Here is a 22,762-nt window from a genome sequence, read left to right as displayed (position 1 = left end):
GAATTGATTTTTCTACTAAATAAATTCGCGTAAACGCGCACAGAGTGGTCGAAACAGGGCCCAGGGACTCCGGACTACAGTTTGCGCTCGTAATCCCGCATTGTTTACAAATCAGTTCAGTGTCCCTTTAAGATTAGATGACTTAAAGATTATCTGCCATTTGAACAGCTTTTAAAAGTGTTTTTTTGAAAGAATAAAGAAAATGAGCAGCTCTACTCGCAAAGCTGTATAATTGAAGGCGACGTGAGGACTAAAGGCACAACCACGTTCTTGTCTTGGTCCATGGTCATCATAGGGGAAGGTACCTAAGCATGTTTATTGTCTTGTCTCTCAGGCTTGAGATATAATGGCGAGGGCGACTTCCATCACGCTCAGGATCCTGATGAAACTAGGCACTCGGGATATTCCAACCCATCTGAAGAGCAGCTGTAAAAAAGGAAGGCACAGAAACTCTTGGCATGGCTGAAAAAAAGGACTGTGCGACCGTAAACGTGGCCATATATACCCTCCAGGAAGCCGACGGAGAGTAAGCTCGGTAGAACCCAATACGACGACAAAGAAGCTGCAAAGTTCTTGATGTAACACATCAGCTGAATTGGTAGAGATGATTTTGAAATTTATTGGTTCCTTCAAGATCATTTAGTAGTGCGGTTCACTGAAGAGCCTGGGGTGCATTAGTGCTCTTGGCAGGAGTTCGTCCAGGTTGTCACACCAGCTTGTGTAGGCCACTGGTAAGCGTATATTCGATTACTTCCTCTACCTGTGAAGGACCCGCTCGAACGCTTGTTCAATGCGCTCCCTCGTCTGGAGGTGTGAAACCAAGCTCCAATACTGGCTCGCGACGTGTTGTGAAGTGCATAAATAGCCGTAAGGAGTTATTGAAGTTAGGGATGCATTTACAATCTCAATACGGGCAGGTTGGATGTGTGTGCTGGCTTTGTAGGCCTATTTGTGCCCTGCATTAGGCGTTTTCTTGAAAAAGAAAATTCTCGTGGAGCTTCTATGCAGGCAGAAGGGTAAGAAAATATTTGGAAAGGTCTTTGGAAAAATAAGATGGCTGAACATTGTTGATATTTAATTTTCTCTGGGCTCTCTTTGAGCCTTTTCACTTTCTGTCAACCTTCACCTATTGTGAATATTCAGGCGAGAAATACCAGCACAGGCGAGAAATACAAAAAAAAAAACGAGGAGCATTTGGAGCTTCGTTCTTGGGATGGATGCCCCGAAGTCCATGCGTGTCGTTCGAATGAAAATCCGAAGAATAATAAATTACCAAAAGCTAGGCCTGGAGCGTATACAGAAATTGAGGTCACTGTTTTGCTGCTGGATATACATATATAAATTTCTTCGAACGACAGTCGGCCTTTGCGCTGACGTCGTCAAACGGAGTATTCGAGAAGCATGGGAAGAGATATATTGAACGTGTTTCACTTTGTCTTCTTGGGCTACGCCTTTCTAGTTTTGGCGCAAAGCGGTGAGTTGAGAAATGACAAAAATTCTGAACTTAGCACCCGCATTTTCGGTGTGCTGATATAATCCCAAAGAGGGGGGGTTAATGAAGCTTTGTGGCAGCGTGTATTTCGACCACAACATAAAATGGCCATAAGTGCTCATTCGTAAAAACTCAGTTATCAAGAGTTATCTCGTGACTATTTTTTTGAATAAAACTCACCCATTTTATGGTGAGCTAAAGCGAGTAGGTTAAAATTAATTCACAATGTACCCGCCATGGCATCTGAGTGGCTAAGACGTTATGCAAGGATGCGGGGTCGATTACCGGAAGTAGCGCGGCTTTTCTGATGTAGGTGAAAAGCGAAAACGTTGGTGTGTTCGAGATTTGGCACACGTTCAAGAGCCCCAGATGGTGAAAATAATCCAGAGCCCTCCACTACGGCGCGCCTCATAGCGTGTGTGGCGTAGGTGTGTTAAACATAAAAATCAATCAATCAATCAATCAATCAATCAATCAATCAATCAATCAATCAATCAATCAATCAATCAATCAATCAATCAATCAATCAATCAATCAATCAATGCATCAACCAATGAATGTATGATGCCTGTTATGTAAGGGCAACGATTGTACCTTTTCTGTCAAATAATCCCGAACCATGCCTAACATCAGATTGATGTTGTTTGGTAATATTGGTTCGAACTTATGCGACATTATTGAGGCTGTGCATAAAAATGAGACACAAATCGCCCCAAAAAGGGCGAAACGTCATTAGCTAGTGCGAAACTGAGCCTAAACTCTAGAGGCCCGACAAAGACAAAATACATAATTTGTTGTTTCAAGATAAGTCGTTTCCCTACTAGCAAAAGTTTCAACTGTAATGAAAACAAGAAATGTTTATTCTGTATAAAAAAGGAAACATTTGAAATGGCGCTGATTTGCGGCAACTTTCATGCCAGGTATTTATGATGTCACACAGAAGTAATTTTGCGATTTGCACCCGCGGAGTAAAGCCACGGCAATCAAAAATTATAATGGCGCAACGGTAGGTTTGCCTTGACCTTCGTTTTAGCCTATCACTTCACGCTAACGGGGAGTTACAAACTTACGACTCTCTGTTAAGCATTTCCAGTGTTTCGTCCCTGCTGACACTGCATCGCGTGGAATGTGGAAGCTTTTCAATGCGTCCTGCTTTTTTGTGGGCTAACCGATTTCCGCTCCTCAGTGACCTCCAGTAACCTACGAAAGGCTATCCCTCACAAAAAGGAAAGTTTAGGCATTGTCCGATCTGTTTTTAAAGCCTTAAGTGTAGTCAGCTAGGTTTCGTTATTTCTTGAGGGAGAGAGAGAGAGAGAGAGAGAGAGAGAGAGAGAGAGAGAGAGAGAGAGAGAGAGAGAGAGAGAGAGAGCAAGAAGCGAATAACATTCATTATTTCATTATAGCAAACTGGGGTGGTTTCGCCGGCTGCCGGGGATGGTTGGGCTGGCCTGAGTACTGATACCCTTAATATTTGGCTACCGCAGTGAAGTGGTAGATTAAAGACATGTGGTTACCATTCGTCAGGAGACCCTTGGGAATTGGTCAGAAAAAATGAGGATAGATGGAAGAGGAGAAAAGTGTTGACAAGCCCCCACCATGGTGTAGGGGGTATTAGGATTAGGAAAGGAGCAGAAGTAACAGTTGAGAGGTTATAGAACAAGTGACTCGAGATGGGTGTGTGACGGCATGAGTTGCTAAGTGACACCACATAAATGGTTCTCCCTTGGTGCATTGAGTATGCGGTGGAGGCAGGGTGCACGCATCCCCCACCACTATCACAATCTTCCTTTATTCGCTGCTAACATTTTCAGATTGGTAATGCGTTCTCGTGAATTTCAGTAACCTTTCGTTCCTAAATATTGTTTGCAATTCTAACTAAATTTTCACCGTACTGTTTATGTGAATACGTGTTATCCCTAATTACGGTAATCAGTGTAGACAGTAACTTGAAATGATTCATAATACTGTGCGGCAGTGCACAAAGAACGACTACCATTAAATACAAGGTTGCAGAAGTCATACAATTACTGAGTAAATTCCTGGAAGGAGGTAGGTTCATATGATTGAGAGCAGCTTCAAATTGTTGTCAATAACATTTTCTGCAGGGCATTTGCGGCGGACTGGAGCTAGGATGTCCAAAAACTCCACCTAGCGTCTTTACTTGTTTTTCTAGAATTCAATTCAATACCTTGAAGCAATGCCTTCTTTCGATGTTCAGTTGGTTTTACTGGGGGCTTCTGCTTTCTGCACAGGTGCGCCGCTCGACACACTGTTTGAGATAACGCACGCCTTATCGTATAGCACCACTCTCCGCCGCCTGGGAGACAATCACAGTTTGTGCATTGCAACCTTGCCGAATCTTAAACCAGATAACGATGACAACTGTGCATCGGCCCGGTTGTGCCAAGAAATCCGGCTGGCTGACCCGCCCGTACTTCTCTCGCGTGGCTTGACGGAAATGACTACCAGAGGATCGCCAGGGGGAGCCTGAGTTCATTGATTAATCTGATTGATTGTGAGGTTTAATGCACCGACGCTACACAGGCTACGAGGCGAGCCATAGTGGAGGGCTCAGGATGAATTTTGGCCTTCTGGGGATCTTTAACGTGCCCAGAAATCGCAAACACACGGGTGTTCGTGCTTTCTTGCTTCATCAGAAAAGCTGCCACCACGGCCGGAATCGAACCGCGTACTTGTGCTCAGCAGCACAACGCCTTAGCCTTTGAGCTACCGCCGTGGATCCGAGTTCACTCGCTCGTCATGTTCTGCGTACGTAGGGCTGGTGTCGCATTCGCCAGGTAGATTGAAACGTTGACAGTCTCTTGTTACGCCTTGCAACGCTCAATGTAGTCGCCAGTGCTCACTGTTTTGAAAAAAATCGGCGACTACGACAAGCAATGTGTGGCATCCGCCAATTATTTTGTCTCACCTCGCTTTGAACCAAACATTTTCTATATTGTCATTTCACAAAAAGGAGGGTTTAGTGCAACATTGATTATTGTTCTAACTTTTACTACTGGGCATGTTGGGAAATGGGGCATGTTGGGATACTTTGGAGGCGCTGTGTCTGTTTTAGAATCGTGGTAATCGCAAGCAGAGAACGACCGAGTGAAGATAACGTGAGGAGAGCCTTCGGAACGCGGGCTATGTTGCCGTGGGGACAAGCATAATAGGCGAGCACCACCTGACGTTACCTTGTCCAGTCTTCTGGGCTCTGCGACCGATTCTACGCGTTTAAAATTGTGTGAGAAGCCAGGAAAGTGCGGAGAAAAACTGGCGAAGCTTGCGTTAAGTCTCGCAAGGCTTGCAGCATAGCGAAGCTGCAAGACGTCTTTCTACGTAAGCACTGAAGGTCACATCACCACGCATTTGTATGAGTTTGAAATCGTTTATTTGCATATTCCGTTGCCGCTTTGCACTGTGCTAGTAGTACTAGTCATGGCCATATGAATGGATATCTTTGTGTTCCTCATGCGAAGCATTGCATGTGCTGTAGCACTTGACGACAGTTGGGGACGTACTTGCACGGAGTATGCGCGGCGTTCCTTGCGTCGCCTGGTGGTTCCGAGGAGCGGATGCTGTGCCAGCTATGGCGTTGTTGGTTGGTAGGCTACCTACCCAAGGCGCTCCTCGGGGTTTCGCCAGATTTAAGTGCAGATCACTCTAGGGCTCGCCTTGTCGTCGTACCTCGCTCGCTGGGCCCAACGTGGAACCACACGGCGTTTTGTCGTAGCGGCTGTCGTCCCGGCGTAACCCATAGGCTTCGAAAACTAAGCGGTTCATGTAGTCATAAGCGTTCGAAACTCGCGAACATCTGGCGTTTGTGATTAATTCCCCCGTTGTTTAGCGCAAAAAAAAGTGTTGCTGCATTAGAGCAAAACATACGTAATTAACCGGCAGCGGCCGCGTTCCTTTAGTTAAGAACGCTCGTTGGGTTGGTTTTTACGATAGTAAGCGAGAAAAAGTCAGTTCAACGCCGGCGCGTGCGCGAGGAAAAGAAAGCACAGAAAGAAAAAAACTCCCGCGGGCGCAGTCTCAGGAACGGGGCGTGCGTGCACTGCGAAGGCGGCAGATTTGAATTGCATTGGGTGGTAGCAGGGAGCTTATAACGGCGCTACAGCCCATTATAACGAATCACTGATCTGCACTTCCAACAGCTTTCACGTTGAGTGGAATGGCTTTAATTTTCTTCTTTGCTAAAACCATTGCGGGAGCCGGGGACTCTCGGTGGTCGCCGCGTTGCACGCGCTCATTAGCCACCGTCATTTGCTCGCTCCTCAAGGGTTTCGCCAGTTTTTTGCTAAAGCCACTGCACGTGCCGGGGACGCTCGGCAATTGCCACGACGCATGCGCTCACGAGCGCTTAGAGTTTTCTTGGTATGGTTAACGCGTAACGCACAATACATAACTGCCTGCAACAACAACTTCTTTGTTAATAGAAAGGAAGGGGAATACATGCGAAGAAATTCCGCGACTAGTCCGCAAGATAATGCGAGACAGGCAGCCAGCCCATGCCAATACTAAAGCAGGTAAATAGTGCCACACATATGGTTAGAACGCTAAGGAAGATTGCCATGGCGTAAGTGGGACGGGAGAGAAGCATCGCATCACGGTATCAAGAAGCCTAAGCAACACGTGCGCTCGGGTGAAAATCATGCTCAGAAGTTTTGCAGATCCAACAAAACATGTCAAAATACATATTGATGATTAGACATTTATTCGTAGCCGCATCTCTTTAGGAAATGTTCCTGCTACAGAGGAAGTTTGTTTGAAACACCGTCGTTTCGCACTTAAATGCATTTGCGAACGAAGAATTTTCAGGCGGTAATGTGGTTTTGCAAAAATTTTATGAATAGTCTTGGGATAATACCTGGGAATATCCGGTTTTAATGAAACACGAAAACAATCAAAACTTACGAGGACACCTAAATAATACATGTATTTAGACAACCAGGAAGTAGTATTTTTTAACAGAGCAACGTGTGATCTGATTATCACCATCATGCCTCTTTGCCTTTGCAGCGAAGCTTATGTGGTTAAAGTTCCATGCTTTTTTATGTGTGCGAAGGACAGTTCGAAAGGCTCGTTTAGTTCACCACAGGTGCAGCTAAATGGTGCTCCAACACGGTTACCCAGCTCCCGTGTTCTAGTCACCTGTGGGGGCATCTGTACATTGCAATTTTAATTATGTCATGATCACCTAATCTTGTTAGTTTACACATGTGCGCATTAAACCAAACTTCCCACATAATACGTTGTCCCTGTTTTCTGTTTGTTTACCTAAGTTCGGAGGAAGTATACTCAACAGTTATACTTGAAACAGTTGCCAAAGAGCCGAAGTGCCGCGCTACCAATCAACAAATATGTTGACACCAAAAACAACCGGTTGCCTGTAATCGCGAGGAACAGTGTACCACAGATATTCAAGCAGTTATGTCTGGAGGACCTGAATTGAATTTGGTCATTTCCCGCAAGGAGAAGTTTGAGGATGTTCTTGTACAAAGAAGTCACGAGGCATTTCCGTGTTTAATATTGGTCTTCTGATAGGCGATTCACCTGAATGTATGCATCGAATGGTGCACCCGTGCCATCCAACGGGCTCTGGAACTTTGGGGTACGATCTAGATGTGTTTGTGAATTCGGGCGCTTTTTATTCGTGAACATAGCCAGGAATTTTGAAAAGTTGCCTGTGGTATATCGTCTGAGCGTGCCCCTGCAAGATTGCCCCTGACTCTGTCATTAGCAAGGTGTAGACATTGCACACCAGCCGCTCCTCGAATCGGAGCTTTTTTGAATATTGCCTAATTCAGTTCCACATTTCTCGTACTCCTTTCATAATTTTCAGGAAGTCATGCGTAGCTTAGGTGTCCGCAATCCTAGCCAAAAGGTTTTCTTATTTTTGTTTCGTTTTTGGCTTCACCACCTAATATATATTATTATGTGAAATAGAGGAGCTTTATCTTTTGTCGTTAACTCGGCATTAAAAATTCGCCAATTTGTTTTGGATGCTTTTCAATTAAAACACAAAATGCGGATGCCATTTTTTAACACGTGCGTTCTAAAAAATATCTTCGTATCCACCGCGGTGGCTCAGTGGCTAAGGCGTTGCGCTGCTGAGCACGAGGACGCGAGTTTGATTCCCGGGCGCGACGGCCGCTTTTCTGATGAAGGCGAAAAGCAAAAACGCCATGTGTACGAGATTTCGGAGCACGTTAAATATCCCCAGATGGTCGAAATTATTTCGAAGCCCTCCCTACGGCGCGCCTCATCGCCTGTGTTGCGTGGGTGCGTTAAACCCTACAATCAATCAAAGAAATATCTTCGCGATATCCAACCACCACCCAGCCTGCATGGCGTAGCCGCAAGACCATCCTTTTCAAAGCCAATTTAGAACCAACACAACCGCCATCACGAGGCTCTCTTCACTACCGAGTTGATGCCAAAAGATGAGCACGATGAAGGCCACCAACAATATCATCAACATCATTATCATCATCATCCTATCTACGCCCACGGACGCGTACAGGCTTGTCCAATGAATCTCCAATTATCCCTGTCCTGTGTTAACTTATAAAGGTAAAGTATATAAAAAGCAGTGAAATGCGGCCGATTCCCTCTGAAACGGGAAACAAAAAACTGGGGTCAACAGTACTACCCGGTTTCTTTTCAGGCCATCGAGTTCAAGATGTTAAAGTAGAAAGACATGTTAGTGTATCTCCCGCGGAAAGATGGTAGTGGTTGAACAATGACACCGACGACTCATTTAAAGGAACACCAGTAGAATAAACGTCCATCTCTTTCCGAGGGACGAGGATGACGGATGGGCGTCCCTAAAGCAAGCATGGCAAAATGCGTAATGGGCGTTGGTGTGCACGTTATGGTCACTATTCCTGATTTCCTGGTTCATTCAGACTACCTTGTGCAATAATGTGACGTTACTTTTGTCTTTGTGTTCAGACGTAGAACGTAACCCAGTTCCTGGATGTCCGACAATCACCCTACAAAGCTTCACTGAAGAGAGAAACGCTGCTCCTTTATCGCGATATTGTAGAGACAAGACGAACGTTACTGAGGAGGTCGCCAACATCACTTTCTGGATTGGGACGGTACGTGAAGTGTACGAGGTTGCAAGGGCTGGCAACCCACCGTGAGCCTAGATAACATTCATGCGTAGTTACGGTTGAAGTGAAATAAAATATCTCGAAGTAACTTTTCATGGTGGTAAGTATTGAGTTGGGGTCGGAGGCATAGCATGATACAATGAGGGAGATATTTGGTCACTGTGTGTTACTAGTTTAGAAGTCACACATTGCGTTGGGAATACAGATGTGAGGCAAACCGGTCGCCCGGTGAACTGATATGAATCCTGTGCCGTGGGGAACATATAAAAGTGTCTTGATGAGAGTCACCTCCCATACTCTGATTGAATGAGTGTTATCTATATTGACAGGTAATAGGTTTAAGGTTACTTTACTGATATGAGGTGCTCATGTTGCTTGGTGCGTTGGTATGAGTGAACGGGTGGGATTTCTGTACCCTTTTTCTTTCGTATTTTCTTCTCTATAAAGTGGCTAATTATGACGAATGGAGGATTTGGTATCGGCATTTTTTGTCCAAAGAACGCATGCAAAGGTTCAGTGAGAAGTGGAATTAAAAGTAGAAATACTAACAGAAAAAAACTAAATCACCTTTTAGACTAAAGCAATAAACGCAAGTGTACATAATATGGTCAACAAGTTCCTCCCGAAAGACTCATCCACATTTTTGCATGCCTCGTTTGTTCGAGCTTGGAAGGAGCGAGTGTAATTTATGGACGTACAAAATACGCGTGCATCCTCTTATTCATCCATAAATCTTGGCCTTGTTTGAACAGTCTGAAGGCATTTCGAAAAATTGAAAATGAAATACACCAGAAAAAAAGCAGCGCATTTTTTCCAAGGTTACCTGCATTTAGCTAAGAATTGCATACGGATGAGTTACATACTAGTGCTGCGGTTATTGCTAATAAGATCTTATTTGCTCACCCAGAGCAGATAAGATGGCCAAATAAATCATCGAAAAATCATTAGCAACAGGCAAACAAAAAACCATTTGGACTCCTGTTCTCTAACATTCCTTAAATAACTGTGTGAAAACCTGCGGGGACATACGCATAACATCACACGTTTTGGCACCCGTTGTGTGTGTAGAAATCCGTGCAGTAAAGAATTAGACAAGACAGACGAGGTGTTAACGGTTTAATTACAATTTGCTCTCCAGCGGGCGGTATCGCCACAAGCTGGTTCATTTGGAAAAGTAGAAAGCCCAATGCCACGAAGAGAATCTAAAACACGGTTAGCAGTTCAAGAAGGACAAGTGGGATATCATTCGAATGAATGGTCACGTGAGTAACCATTCCTATGTCACCGGCTCTCCCGTCTGAGCCACTTCCTGGGCTGCCGACGAGATGACAAGAAGCGGTTGCGCCGTTGGAGTGATCGTGGTTCCGGTGACATGGAGCGCGGGCAACGAGGCCTCGCTGCGGACCAGGCCTCAGCTTCTCACGCCCGCCGCTAGCCATCGGCCACTGTTCCTTGCCAGCGAGGCACCGGTTCAAGGCCGGCAGCAACCTGCTCCATCGTCCGACCGTACTCATCGTCCACTACCGAGACGTAGCTCTCCGATTTATCACTGCACGACGGTCTCGCCTCTACGAATGTCGCAAGTGTATGAATAGTGCTTTTTAACTGTGTCCACTCTCGTTCGCCCCTGAGTGTGTTTTCGCGTCTACGCCGTTCGTGTGCTTGTGTCCATCCCGCCGTGTACATAACTTACGTTAAAGTATTTGTGTGTGTGCGTTTGCGAAACCGTAGTCCAGGCTCATGACTTTCTGCGCGGTCCGGCCCAACATTAATAACAAAAGTGGCGAGCCTGCGAAGATCCCACCCATAATATCTGCATAAAGTTGAGTGCTGTGAGAACACGTAAATAAAGACTAGCATGAATGTAGAGAAGCTAGGGGCAATCTGGACGCAGCTGGGTCTCTCAGGACTGGAACTTCGCCAGTGGATTGATACCCAGCGGATGGAGCAGCGTGCAGAGAGGGCAGCTGAAAGAGAGGCACTCCGTGAAGCTGCAGAACGGGAGAAGGAGGTTCGGCGAGAAGCTGCCGAGATAGCCAAGGAAGCTGCCGAGAGGGAAATGAGTATCCTGGAGTTGAAGATTCGTCTTCAAGAAGGGTCGCCAAACACCACCACCGTTACTGCCGGGAACAAAATGAACCCAAATGTGCCCTTCGGGATTCCGCAGAAGCTCTTGCCCCTTTTTGATGAGAGACGCGATGACTTACGCGCGTACTTGCAGCGCTTCGAGGGCGTGGCGACTGGGCAAGAGTGGCCGCTGGAAAAATGGGTCGTCGGCCTCAGTGTGTTCTTGTCTGGTGAAGCGCTGACCGTGATTGGGTGTATGACCACAGAGGACTCGCTTGAATTCAGCAAGGTGAAAAAAGCACTGCTCCAGCGGTTCAGATTCACGGCAACTGGGTACCAAGAGAAGTTTCGCGAGGAACGGGCTGAAGATGGCGAGACGGGAAAGCAGTTTGCGGCGAGGCTCTCGAGCTACTTCAATCATTGGGTGGAAATGGCCAACATTTCCAAGACCTACCAAGGTATCCGTGATTTGTTAATCTCTCAGGAATTCTACTGTTGTGACCACCGGAGACTCACGGCCTTGTTAAAGGAACGCGAGTGTGCCACCCTGGATGCCTTGGCAGACGTCACGGACCGTTTCCTGGAGGCGCAAAGCTTTGGGAACTTAGGGAAGCTTCCAACTGACGTGCCGGACATTACGATGGGTGTAGCCAACACGCCAGGGAAAGGCAACACAGAAGTGTTCTTAGGCGATCGTCCTGGACACCGCGCGCAAGGCTGTCGCACAGTGACCAAAGAACATGAAAACTGCTACAAGCATGTCCGCCCAGGTGGCAGTTCCGACAATTGTCGAAGCGGACCAGGAGACCAAGGCAAAGTGATCGCATGTGCCATTTACGAGCCTTCAAAAAGAGTCTCGAAAACCAAGTCCCACAGGGGCCAGATATCGGGCGCAACTGGACGTGGTTCCAACTATGTTAACACCACCGGTAGAAATTCACCGTTTCTCGTCAAGGGAATGCCAGTTATTCCTGGAGGAGTGCTAGGCAAATTCGCCAGCGTGCTTCGAGACACTGGAAGTGACACAGCCATCGTCCGCCGAGATATGGTCGACGACGATTGCTTGAATGGCATTACACGCCGTGTTGTTCTTCTTGACGGCTCCGTCCAGGAACTCCCAAAAGGTAAAATCCGGGTACACACACCGTATTTCGTGGGAGAGATCATCGCAGCCTGCATGAGTCGTGCAATCTACGTCCTGATTCTCGGCAATATTTCAGGAGTCAGGGAGCCTCACCAGCCAGACCGTGACTGCGAGTATGAATTTGCTGGCGACAGGGAAACACCGAAGAGCAGCCTGGTACGAACACTACGTTCGGAGCCTTGCTATCTGAGTTCCGCCGTTGCAAGGACTGAACGACCGCAGACCACACCTTTCAACGTGCCACCGCCTTCGTGCACTCCTTTCAACCGAGCTCGACTACCCCAAGAGCAGCGCAAAGACTACACTTTGAGGTCTTGTTACCGAAAAGTTGGGATGGAGTCTCGGTCCGCACGGGGTCACCGCTACACTTTTCTCGAAAGCGAAGGCCTCTTATATAGAGAATTCCAATTTCCAGTGGGAAAGACGGTGAAGCAGATGGTAGTGCCGAAACCTTTCCGGGACTTCATGATCCGAGCGGCACATGAGAACGCCCCACCTCGACATGCGGGCATTCGCAAGACTGCTCAGCGAATTTTAGAGGAATTCTACTGGCGGGATCTGCAAAATGATGTTAAGCGGTTTGTGCGCTGATGCCACATCTGCAGCCGGAGAACGACGGACAAGTTGCTGTTGAATACACGCTCAACGACACGGTCTAATGCAAACTACTGACTTTGAGAGTTTTGAGAACAAACCTTTCGTCCGCTTCCTTACTCCATGCGTGCGAACCAGCAGCGACAAGCCATCGTGCAACTGACTATTTCTGACTGCATGCTGTGCGTGAGTGCGCTGTGACCGTGACCCGGGGCCATGACTAGTAGAATAGTTGTTTGCTCCCCTAACAAATTTCTTAAGGTGGGGGTGATGTGATGAATGGTAATGTAAGTGATTGGCCGTGAAAGTGAGCCAGCAGAACGACAGCGACGATGACGAAAAAGAGGGCGGCGGGTGAGTGATCGCGGATGCTGGAACGGAAACGGCTGGAAGCCAAGCGGCTGAACAGGGCGCGGTACGTGGCAGCTACCCGGTGAGACTCCTGGGCCACCTTAAACGGGACCGCTGCTACCCTCCGCGAAGGCTCGAGAGCTCGTCTGGGCGCCGTCATTGAGGTGCTGGTGCGCCGAGTGCTAACGCGCAATTCCGGCTGTTGGGCGCTGCCGTTCCTGCTGTTGAAGTGGCTAGGAACGCGTCGCGAGTGAGAATGAGCTGACTTGCCTATTGGGCATTGCTGTCCGACCTTGAGAACTGCGAGGTTATTTTGTGTATCTTTGAACTGTGGACTGTGTCAAACCCATCCTGTCTGTTACGTCCCGACCTCTACTATGCTCACGTCCTGTGTTTATCCTCCATCCTGTTGAAAATAGTCTTTGAAGTGTTAAACAGTGTTCGTCTGCCTGCCTGCGTGGTCCTCGGCCCATTCATAACAATCATGGATATAAAGCTGTACAGCCAAAGATTGAATATTGAGGTCAGGGGGCCTCCCGTTGTCCAGGTGGAGTATTTCTGCTAGACAATTTGGGCATTGGCTGCTGCGGTTGTTGCTACGATGTAAGAAAACAACATGGATATTGTACAGCATGTGCAGTCTGAAGACAAACATAAGCGAAATGTGGTGACACCGTTTTCCAAATTTTTACACAACGACACCTCGGGACAAGTTTACTGCGGCTTCTAGAATCAAAACAAACAGTTTTTCCTTGGCTTTGAGACAGCGAGCGCAGTTAAAATTACCGAACATCCTTCCACAGAAGCCAAGGTAATGCTGAGCAAAACCGGGGAGAACAAAACACAGGAGAAATGGAAATTGTTCTGGTTCAGGCAGGATAAGAATTCGGGGTCGTGCTGGTCGCATGTCAGGAAGACCTGACGAAGGTGGTCATAGGTTCACTCCAGCACTCAGTAGAAATACCCACAAAGTTTGTTGTGTAAACTATTTTTGGATGTGATAAATTATTTATAAGAAAAATCCTTGCCCTTCTTACAGGCTCGGGAGAAATTCAGATGGATTTGTTCTGTTACTATAAAGACATTGTTGTTTCATCTTATCGACGTTAGCCAATCAAAGAGTATAAAATATTTTAAGGGTTCTTATAAGTGGGAACGTTTATGATCTCCACGCAAGTCAAAGAGCGGACTATGTGGTGTGGAAATGTTTTTTAAAAATACTGATCTCCTTGCTTGAGACACTCTTTCAGCCAGTTAGACTGTTATTCAAGCTGTTATTATAACACTTGTTAATTAGTACAGTCAACCCAATCAATGACTCCTTTTTGGATCAAGTCAAGCCCTATCTTAGATGTTTATGCTAAAACATGAAGATCACGTGGTTATTGTACGAGATCAAGACGCTGCTATGTTTATGATGTTCCAGTAACTACTGAAAACTTTTGGGATATTTAACTTTGCTAATTTCACTCAAGAACCGAATCAGGTTATTACCTCTTCGAGATCGAATATTATTTATGCTCGGAGTAACATTATCACCGGTGTCACGCTGTCGTATAGAGGAAGTAATATCTGGTAATTTACTTAATTTACCAAGTCGTGTTGAACTCTTCATTACAGAAGGGTAACGTACCCCTCGCTCAATGCTGAAATGAACAATGAGCCTTTTATTTGACTCTTGCCACTGATCTGAACATCGGGTCTAGCAAGTTCACTAAGGCGAAAGCTTTAAGTGCCTCATTCTGCGAAAAAAGCGCAGTTGTTGCAGTTGTGCAGTTGAAAAAGGCCGTTACTGCAAAGAGTAGATAAATGTCGTAGTTGCAGCTCTTTCGTCGATTTCAATTGTGTGTCTTATGACGACAATTACCCGAGGAAGCAGACTAGCAGATGCCACAGATTCCCAAGAATAAGGTTTCAGCGCGCCTGGTGTGCACCTGCTTTATTGAGGTGTCATCACGTTCACATGCCACGCTGGCGCACTACTGCGAAATTTTGCCGTTTCCAATTACCAGATTTGTGAATTTTCTGAATCGTGTACATTGCGGCTCAACTCTACCTATTTGAAGTCAATACTTTCTGTGCGTACGTGCAACCGAGTTACGATCAACGACAACAACATTTGTTCTGCGCTAGCACGTGCAGATATAGCACTGTTCAATTTTCTTGCTAAAGGTCCCGTCTGTATATTTGGGCCAATACAATACTCGTTAAACAGGTGTTCCTTGTCGCAGCGTCGAATGCTACGACTAAACTAAAACTTTCGTTCTACGCTGGCAACGCGCAGAGATAGCACTGTTCGGCTAGATGTATGTAAAGTGAGCATCTATTTAGGCCTTCGGCGACACAATTTTCAATCAAATAAGCAATGTCTTCAGTCCCCACCGTTTCTAGTATGTATTTAGAGCCTCTGTGTTTATCAGCTTTCCAATGCCCGAGCGTGTATTCTTCTAATGAATAGGCAGTGAACATAAGCAGTAGTAGTAAGTATTGCTGAATGAGTCGGACTTAGCCTTGCATAGCTGCCGGCAATTGCTCCGCCTAATCGTCCCCAATACAATGTCAGAGAGACTCAAAGTCATCACACCTCACTTAGTCATAACATAACAGACACCCAATGTCACCACACCTCACTTAGTCCTGTGGGCTGGTCCTTGCAGGTGTGAACAAGGTCGTCTTCATCTGTGCTACCAATCCCAGTATTGGCAAAATCACCTGATTGTTCATAGAACCCGGGGTTTTTAAGGAATTATAATTATCTTCACGAAGAACTTCAGCCTCTGGTTTGGTTCGTGGGTGCTCGCCGCTTCCCGGTATGCAGAAACTGAGTGGGCATGACGGCCACTAAAATACCTTGGGGTACCAAAGGACTTCAATAGGGAGCCAACTATACTGGCGGGGGCTCGGGCAAACACTCCGTCATTACAATGACAGTTTTGTGGCGCCCAACCTTTTAATTTTCAAAGCTAAGCGTGCGATACGTTTCTAGCCAGACAATTACTGTTGTATTTTCAAATTTTGCAGTGTGCGCTGCTTCTCATTCAGCGTTTGGAAAGGACGCTCGGGATATTTTTGTTTGGTCCTTTTCTATGGAGCCTATGAGACAGCATAATCTGTTTAGACCGTAATGTACTAAGGGAGTCGGGATGACGCAACTTACACTCGGCAACTCGACGGGAGTTTTTTTGTTTCGTGAGTCATCTCACCCCTTTATTAGAGTCGCCTTCCAAGTGCAGTTTGTGAATGTTCTTATCAGTGTAATCGTTTTTTCTAAAATTTTTTCACTCTTTACGGAGATGTTCCGACCTAATGACCGTAAGCCAGTTCTAAAAAGGCCTGTCTCCATATAGGAAAGCTTTCGCTTTCAAGCTACATGCTGACACATTTGCCGTTAAAACATGGCTGCATATAAATTACTTGTCCACATTATAATTTTCCAGACGCGATTGAACACTGTTTGAATGAGTGCACACATGTTGTATTATAATGGGATGTCATGAACGTGTGTTCCTAAAATGCACTGAATGAACACCCCACACTGTGAACTACCTTGTAGCGTCGTGGAGTGGTGTGCCTTATACATGTTCGTTTAGGTGGCTCATGAAAGCGCGCATGCGATACAGAAAAGCTGAGCCTGAGGTATCTTTAAAATGCACTTTAGCCAAATGACAACTTATCTAAAAGTCCACTAAGACTACAATGACAGTAGTAATGATTGGTGTCTTGCTCTGCATAGGAGTGTATCACTTCTCACCCAGAGGAAGTTGTGAATATGTTGTTCATTAAACTGTATATTATCCGTTTTGCTTTGTATTTTAAGCAAAGTGATTTGTGAGAAGTTCTCTTAGATATCATTTCATATATTTGCATGAATTACACTGGAAGAAAAAGCAAACTTGTACAGCTAGGTTGTCGATCACAGGACTGCTGCTCTGCTGATTTGGGTTTAGATCTAATCGGATCACACATCAATTTTTATTCACTCTTTGCAGCTGCAAAGAGATTAAGAATTTTATTAGCCGGCGAACTACATCATCAACGCCCAATTTTCGCAGAATGATCCCTCAATGCTTTTCCCGAGGACACATTTGTGATGCGTGCCATAGGTCTCTGTTCTTGAGACAGCAGTTTCCGGCTCTACAGCAATAATTTTCCACCTATCTTGAAATCGCAAGCGTTAATGAAAGCTCATGATATTGTTCCCTTTTGACAGGTGACATTATCTACTAAATGAAAGTAAATATGTACAAAAAACAACCCAGAAATAATGCGTGGTTTAGCGACGGTTAGCGCAAAGTCGATGTAAGAAACAAAATACTCAATGTTTTGTCCCAGGAAAAAACAATTGAATTGTGACCATCTTTTCACACGCTCACACAACAAACACATAGAACACGTTGCTTCTCATAAGCATCTCGGTGTGACATGCGCTGGGAAGTCAAAGCAGGAAACGTAGCTCACGAGTAATCACGTGAGTAGGATATTTTTAAAGGGTCATGATTACTTTGGTTACATTATTCGGTGTAGTGTACCTTTGCTTAGTGATTTAGATTACTGCACAGAGGCGCGGTATATCCATGCACAAAATTTCCCGAAAAATAGATTAAACTACGCAAGGAAGCCCTTAAAACATGGTATGCGGTTCCTTGCTCAATAGATCATCTTCAGTAATCTGGCCCTCTATCCTCATTATTCCATTTACCCGTAAAACTACTGTAGACAATAACGAAGATATTATCACTGAAAGAATAAGTAGCTGCGAGTCCTTTTCTTACAACGAAAGATGGTACTAAGGCAGCTGTAAATAACCGCTTTATTTTAACAGTGTGACGGAATATGTATAAAAATATAACTGAAATAGCAGCGCTTTATTTGGAACAAACCTTATAAAGGTGCTGGAATTACGGCAAATTTCTGGCCATCTCTGAGGAGCTTTTCTTTAGAAGTCAAAGAAATTCATTTCCCCGTGAAGGGCCTGCTTCACGTCGTACGGTATTGACATGTGTTGTATTGGTGGCTTGCCTGACCTGTGCAGCGTGGTAATATGTTTTTGGTGCTTGTACTTTATTTGGCAGCTGATAATTAGTAGTCGTAGTTTCTTGCTAAAAACTGGTTTTCTAGGTCAAAGATGGTCTGATGTAACCTTCTCTTCCCAAATGTTTGTTGTGTTAAAGCAGTAACTGCCCGTTGCTTTTTAAAACAAATATTTTGCTTTTACCCTGCACTAGCGATTCGGCTTTAGGTCTAAACACCAGCGGATGTAAAAAAACACATCAATACGTGAAATAAACACTAAAATTGTGTATCGCCGATTTCGCTCATTTTCTGAAGAATGCAGGCCGAACTTACGTATTCAAACAACGGTTATTTTTATAACCGACCTCAAAACAGTACTGATCTAGAGCGTTTGTAACGTGGTTTCACAACAAGTATACTTAGGAGAACTCTAGCGATCAGAATTTGTCTTACTTTCTTCCTACCATTGAATGTAATGCCAGCTTCACCCCCGATGAAGATTATCCTGTGCTAAAAATTGTAAAAGCGGAGGTGTCTTACCTTTGATGCTTAGCATATGAAGGACAGACTTCGACCATAAAGCTGGAAATTCCGAATCACGGCTATCCTACACGTTTTCCAATAAAAAAGAACCAAAAACGCAATAGTACTACGTCTAATGCTCTGTAACCTGGAATAATATTGCTTTAAATGATGTGATTGCTGACTAGGTGCAGCTGAGGAATGAAAGACACATGATCACTCAGTTTTCTCCAGAGAGAAGGAAAATATTTTTGCTACGTTTAATGGGTAACAATGGGGCATTTGCAGGGCGGGACAGTAATTATTATTTCAATCTTACGTACCAGAAACTTCAACATTTTATGTATAAAAGAGCGATTTCTTCGGTCACAGCAATGTTGACGTGCAATTGGCCGCAGCAATTTAGACGTACAATCATTGTATTCTTGTGCAGGCAAGTGTTTTTTACCTCTGGCTGCAATGTGGAAGAAGAGGTTGCGAGGTCCGCTGATTAGTAATGTGCCTTGTGAGATTATGCGATCCTCGAGCGCTTATTCCTTTATAATAAAGGCGTCACTCCTTGAGCGAACGTAGCACCGGTTGAAGGATGGGTGTTCTGTCTTTGTGGTTTATTAATATTGCCTCTTTATTAACCATACCTTAAACAGTGGGTAAGCAAAGCTTACACCGAGATGATATTGCGGACATTCTGTTATAAAATAATTAACGAAGGTCTCTGATGCACGCAAAAATCAGAAACAGAGGTTATGAAAGTCAGCAAAACAGAGAAAACTTCAAGAAGCAGGATAAAACAATTTCGGTAAAAAACTACAAACGCATAAGCCCTTCCATTCATAGGAATAAATTGACACATTCAAATTTGCTGCCATAATAAAAAAAAACCGAATACCAAACCGTTGCGTGGTTAGTGTTCACATTTTATATTTGAAGCTGGTCATAAAAACGCCACGCGCGTTATGCCCTCCAGAGAGCACGATGATTAGCAAGGCGCAGCCTCTTGTGTCGAATATTGCGCAGTGTGATTTCAGCTTCGTGTCGGTTCTTGTGGTGTTCGAGGTGCATGTCGTGGCGTGTTATACAGCCGTGCCGAGCTCGAGCGTGAGCAAACGTTTACATCTCCTGAAGAGCTTCAGCTACCTTGCGTGGCAAGACAGGTTAGCTGAAATTAACAGCTAATGCATCTCGTCGATTACATACCAGCTGACTTTCTCGGGCAAATTAGTACATTCAAATGCGCCAATATGAAGCCAGCCAACGTTATTTTTTACTTAGTTTCCGTAACTCGAGGAGAATATAAAGTGAAGCACAAGCAGCGGAGAGAAGAAGGATATCCTGATTGGTAAGGGCCATCGTGGTGAAATGTTCGCTACGAAATTCGACATGCGAAGCGACATACGTGTTTGTGGATACCCTGGGATATCTTTATTAAATACACAATAAATAAACTGTTAGTACTCTCGAAATATTCAGCACTCCCTGTGTACTCTTTCTATTCCTTAGGTGAGTTCTAACAAAACCTGCGGTATCTGTTGCTCTTACGAAAATGCTAGTCAAATATACTATTTTGACCTTCCACAACCAAAGAACCTTCCCTGCCCGAGAAAAGGTAAGAAACTTTGGCCTGAACTCATGAGCAACAACATGTACAACAAAATAACGTTGTGGTTGTTTTGCCTAACCTTCATTAGCCATAGTGCTGCATCGACGTCACTTTGTGTGCGAGTAGGTAAAGGAAGTCGAGATGGAATAAAAAGAGGCAAATATAAGCGCAATGCTCCGAAATGGAGCTCGGCATTGGTTCCTGTAATTGCCCAGGTGTTAGCGGATATATACAATTACCCCTGGTTTTCTCGAAGTAGTAAATTTAGCAGAAAATTTCGAGATAAGCGGAAGTTCGAGTTAAGCGAAATGCCGAATAGTTGTTGCCGGTTTACTAAAGTAAGTGTTATTGCTGGTTACACATGCGCTACTGCAGAGGGGTGCTTTCGTAATTGCGCCAAGAAAGTTTCCGCGAGAAAAAAATTTTTATTATTACGGAAGGAAGAACCCCGTGATGTTCCGCTGTTTGGCTTTCGCATCTGCTCCCAGAAAAGTGCCCTAGAGGTGCTCAATAAATCCAATAAGTTGATGGTCAAAAAGACTACATTTTACCTTGTTGTGAAGGAGGCGCTGCACCTTCGTTGTTTCGGCAGTTGCAAGCGCTTCTCTGGCTTCCTGTTCATCCTCATGACCAGCTGCGCCGTCAACATTTCGAAATATCCGCACTATCCCGAAGAAATGTTTCAAAATAGTAGAGGGCAAATGCATGGTGTCTATGCTATGTAAATGCACGACGAAAAGAAGTTTCAACTTAACCGAGATTTCGTTGCACAGAAGTTCCAGTCAAGCAGGGATTGCAGTATACAGGTTGTTTCAGAGACGATTTTGTTTAAGAAAATGCTTTCTTAAGTAAAATTGCTTTTTTTTGCTCGAAGTCGTCAGGAGCCGTGGCCGACGCAACAAAAAGAATTCCAATTGCTAGTTACAGTAACAATAAATTATTACTTTTTAATTAAGTTTTCAGTTAATGCAGTTAGGCGTGTGTTTGTAATGTGATAATTCTAGAGGATCACCAGTAAAATTGATGCCCGGCTTTAGATTTGAGAAAAGGTAATTTTCATCATTACCATGGGCTGAGTACTTCAGTCCCATGAACGCGCGTTTCTGGAGATCGGCGGATGCAAAGTGCCACAAATTCCCACTCCCGTATTGGCATCACACGCCAAACGCACGCCGCGCTTTCAGAGCGGAGGCGCGTGCTCGCGCAGCTTCACTTTCACCTGGCCGTGGTAAACCGCGGAGTACGACGATGACGGGCAACCCAAAAGAAAGAAAACTTAGAACAAGGTAATGACATCGATTGTTGCCAACGTTTCTGCAAAGTGAGTTGCCTTCGTCAGCGCAAAAACTCACCTGGCTGGCACAACTTATGTAGGGTAGTTCCATAACAAAGAAAGGAAGCGAGAGAGAAGGACGGAGAGAGTAGGAGCCGGAATGTTTCGGGAGCATCAGGAGAGAAACATTGAGGAGGAAGCAGGTGTGCATATATATATTCACTAAGGACAGTCACCAAGGTCATGCAACGGACAATCTCCTGTTTGTGGATATGCGCCGGTGCGAGGACAGTGCTACGAACAATCTTCCATCTGTGGGCACGCACGAGGGTCAGGACACTACATTGGTCATGTTTTCGTCACACCCTATCGCACCCACTTGTCGCCCGCTCGCCCTGTACCTACCGGCTGAAGCGACCGCTTGGTTTGGCCCCGCTCACCACAGCACCCCTATCTCTCGTCCTAATAAATACCATTTCATTTGGTGAAGTGTGCGGGGTCACCCCATCCTGACCCCAGCTTGGCACCTTCACGGTAAACGCCTCTCGAGCCGCCAGACTGGCATTGCGAAACCAGACGCTAACAGCCCCCTTGCTCCCGCCATGCCTGATGACAGCCGAACCGCACCACCGCCTTCGCCCCCGGCGATTGTCTGTTCCGGGGCGATTCGAGCAGGATGCCGAAGACTGCCTTACCTCTTACAAAAGGGAAAGCGCGCACAATCGGTGGGATGACGCGATGAAGAGATATAACGTCGGTTTCTGCTTTTGCGAGGCCGTCGAACGGTGGCTTACTAACAACGAAGCCAACATGAGCACGTGGGACGCTTTCAAGTCCCCATTTATAGATATCTTCGGCCGGACAGCCCTACGCAAACTTCTCGCCGAGCAGAGTTGAGGTGCACGGGCACAACAGCCTGGGGAAACATTCACCAGCTACATCGAGGATATTGTAGATTTGTGCAGGCGCGCCAACGGCTAAATGCCAGAAAATGAAAAGATCAGACACATTATGAAGGGCATTGAGGAAGACGCTTTCTAGATGTTGCTGATCAGAAACCCACAAAATATCAGTGGAGTTGTCACCTTATGTCAAAGCTATGACGATCTGCGAAAGGAGCGCGTCTACGTCCATCACCGACTAGCTGCAACCAACGCATCGCTTTTAGCGCTGTCCTTCGACGACCCTTCAGTACAAGAGAGGATCAAACACCTCGTGCGCAAAGAGGTAGCCCAGCAACTTTCTCTTCTGCCGTGTACACTACCGATTTCGCGTGCTCAAGCGCCTGGCTTGTCTTCACCGCTTCATGAGATCATTCGGGAACAAGTCACTGAGGCTCTTCCTTCGACCTGTCAGCAGACCACCGTGACGGCGCCCCTTTCTTATGCCGAAGTTGCAAGTGCACCATGCTACCCAGGTTCCTCCATGCCATACCCTTTATCGACGCCTATTGCTTATGAGGAAGTTATAGCCAGAGCTTGTTATAGCCAGACCTTGCCCCCTTTGGTGCGCTCTACCCCGACGCCAGCACGTCCTCCCATTCGAGTCAAAACGTCCGCCAACCCTAACCCCTGGCGCACTGCGG

The 22,762-nt window shown here is 45.6% G+C and overlaps 1 long non-coding RNA gene across 1 annotated transcript; it reads left to right on the top strand.

The window, feature by feature from the left end:
* Positions 1-1,374: 1,374 nt before the first annotated feature.
* LOC144141918 (uncharacterized) lies at positions 1,375-19,905 on the top strand. Its single transcript, XR_013316747.1, has 3 exons — positions 1,375-1,474; positions 8,450-8,598; positions 19,805-19,905. It is a non-coding gene; the product is annotated as an uncharacterized LOC144141918 (long non-coding RNA).
* The last annotated feature ends 2,857 nt before the right edge of the window (positions 19,906-22,762 follow it).

This window comes from Haemaphysalis longicornis, unplaced genomic scaffold, assembly GCF_048455015.1.
Source record: "Haemaphysalis longicornis isolate Haplotype H1 unplaced genomic scaffold, Haemaphysalis longicornis Haplotype H1 scaffold_6, whole genome shotgun sequence".
Lineage (NCBI taxonomy): Eukaryota > Metazoa > Arthropoda > Arachnida > Ixodida > Ixodidae > Haemaphysalis > Haemaphysalis longicornis.
The sequence above is the reverse complement of the archived record's forward strand: the minus strand, read 5'-3'. Positions and strand labels throughout refer to the sequence as shown.